Raw genomic sequence first — 3,266 nt, 5'->3', positions numbered from 1 at the left:
TTTTTTTGTAGACAGGATCTCCTTAAACTTACAGAGCTCCAACTCCTCTGTATCCCCAGTGCTATATTCAAAGGTATGTACTACCATATTCATATTTTTCAAGTTACACAAAAAGTCATCCTTCTGCTTTAACTTTCTAAATTATTCATTTTTAAATTTATTTTATTTCTAATTGACAGATAATTATACAGACTCTTGGAGCATGGTGTCATATATAAATAAATTAAGCTAGCTACCTCACCTATTCTTTCATATACTTAAAATTTTTGGCAAAAAAACACCTCATTTTCATTTCAATTATTTGATTTTTATAAACTGGCACATATATACTAGTTGATTGCATTTGTTATGTACAATATCATGTTTATTAATTCTTTTAGTTTTTCATATTATTATATAATTATGACATTTCCACCTTCCCTTCAAACCCTCCCATATACCACCTGGCTTTCTTTCAAATTTATGACCTCTTTTTTCATTAATTTTTTATATACATGTATGCATAGGTAGATGTGTGTATATATATATATATATATATGTATATATATATATATACATATATATATATGTGTGTGTGTATGTGTGTGTGTGTGTGTGTGTATTCACACATACATAGTCCTAAATACATAAATAGAATTGTTCAAGTTGTATTATTACATATATGTATGTGTTCAGAGCTGACCACTTGGTACTGGCTAACCAAATAGCATGCTCTTTTCTGGGGAAGACTATTTCTCCTGATCTAAGCATTTCTTAGTTTCCTGTAGCTCTTTGTGGAGGGCCAAAGCCTCTTGGGTTTTCCCTTTCCACTTGAACTTGTATATGGGAATCCATATACAGCTGACATTTGGCCAGTTATGTTGGTGAGATTTTATGCATTTTGATTCTAAAATTACACTTTTCTGCCTCCTGTTTAGCAATGACTCCTGATCATTTAAGTTGTTTTGAACATGTGTCTATTAGAACTCACATGTTGAAGTATGGGTATGTCATAAATAGTATTTATTGATGTCAAGGTGCTCATACTTAGAAGTTGTAGCTGCAGAGATCTTCATTCATAGATACCAATTCCCACTGTATAAAACTGAAATGCAAAATTTTGGGAAAATAAAAATCCAAAATTGGAGGTGAAATTACATACATGTACATATGCTCATGTATATGCCTAACAATGCTTATATACTGTTACATATATATGAAAATACAACTTGCTGACCTCATTTACTGTTGCTTGTTTATGAATGTGTTTAGGACTTACATAATAAATTTTCCATGGTTATATGACAAAGTCAAAATATTGTTAATATATGGTGTAATTAATAGCATCTAATCTTTAGATTACTAATATAATAGTTTCAAAGGAGATTTTTAACCATTGGTAACTAGCTCAGTCTCTGTATAGTCCTTTGGGTTTTGAAGTATAAGCAAAAATCCATTTATTTTCCTCTTTTTAGCCTGTTGCAGGAATATGCTGATGCCATAATTTAAAACTCTCTGAATATGGATTTGTTTACTTGTTTCTTTCTCAGATCAAAATGTGTTGAATTCATATATAAGGCATTCTGAGAACTTTTGGATTCATACAATGTTTAGGAACTTCTTATTTTGCTGACATATTTCTTAAAATATATAGATTCTATTAAAATGTTCTACAGTGTAACAATATTTAGAATCTTCTATAACTTTAAATTTTCAGTGAGATGTAGGATTATACATAGTCTTATTGACAGTAATTACACAATGGTCTTTTCTCATGAAAGTCAAATTTAGAGTATCTCAAATTAGTATAGATTGGTTAGTCTCTTTGGGATTAGGGTCATACTAAAGTGGGAAATATCTCTGGGGAGAAAATTAAGTTGACTTCCATAGGAATTGTCTTAAAAATGAACCTTTTGTTCAGAGAAGATTTTGTTGAGAATCAGTGCTTTGGAATCTAAAAACCAGGTGGGGGTGGTGGTGGTGGTGGTACATACCTTTGATCCCAGCACTTGGAGGCAGAACCAGGCATATTTCTCTGAGTTCTAGGCTGGCTGGTCTGTAGAGTTGGAGTACAACTGGGGCTCTATAGTGAAACCTGTCTCAACAAACACATAAATAAAGAATATGCTAACTAGAAAAAAGTTAGAGAAGCAAATTTACTATGTTTATGAAATAACATTTCTCTCCTTCCTTATTGTCATTACGTCTCCATAATCTCATATTCTATTGATCTGATTTAATAAATGGTGTTCAAAAATACATATCAGATATAAAAATTGTTCTTAAATGACATTTAAACTTTTGATCCTGTTTAGCTCTCCCTGGCTATATATTATCGCTCTTCTTTTTTATCATAGTTTTCCTGTATCTTGACAACTGGCAAGTCTAAAATGTGCCAATGTTCTTCAATTATTTGGAGTATTTTCAGTGATCATTTCTCTGTTATCAATACAAGGTAAGATAGGTCTAAATGCTGCTCATTTATTGTTAGTTTTATCATTAGAGCATCCATGCAAAAAAATAGCTTCAAAGGCAAATATACATAAAATTTCTATTTAGACAATTCTCAATGACTTCCTTCCCAAGGCTAATTTTAAGAGTAGGTACAAAGAAATCTGAACAAAACAACAACAAAACCCAAGACATTAATGTACTAAGAGCCATATTGGAGGCCATGTTACATGGCATGTATAAGAAGGCATTTGTCAACTCTGAATGCAACTTCTGAGTATGTGGTAATGTAAAATGAATGCATTTGCATCATTTATCCTTCTCGGATCTCTTTCTTTCCTTATCTCAAACTCACATATCCTTGATGGAATGACTTGTGTGTTGTCAATAATCTATGTGAGACAAGATGTTTCATAGATTGTTTATCTAAAACACTTTAAAATGTTTTACAGTCTCTATAGACAGAAAACACTCCAGAATCATGAACCATGTTACACGGAAATTATTTTGTGCTCATATGTGTGAGTATGGATGATGACCCTCACAATGTCTTTGCTTTGTTATTGAACATAATTTTGAGATACTCAGTGATTATTCCAGTTGATTTCACTTGGCAAATACTTCCTAGTTGTTTTAACATCAACTCCCACCCCCAGTTTCTTTTACTGTCACTTTTTGTGATATTGCGGTGAACTGTTCTCAATGCATTTTTACAGATAATTTACTTGATAAAGTTATTTTAAAGCAAAGATATTTTTGCAGAGAACACTTGCTGAGAATATGAAGATATCTATTTAGGGAAGATCTGTGTAAGTAATAAAATATTTCAGGAGGAA

Source organism: Mastomys coucha, unplaced genomic scaffold (genome assembly GCF_008632895.1).
Source record: "Mastomys coucha isolate ucsf_1 unplaced genomic scaffold, UCSF_Mcou_1 pScaffold4, whole genome shotgun sequence".
In the NCBI taxonomy this organism is placed as follows: Eukaryota; Metazoa; Chordata; class Mammalia; order Rodentia; family Muridae; genus Mastomys; species Mastomys coucha.
The sequence above is the reverse complement of the archived record's forward strand: the minus strand, read 5'-3'. Positions refer to the sequence as shown.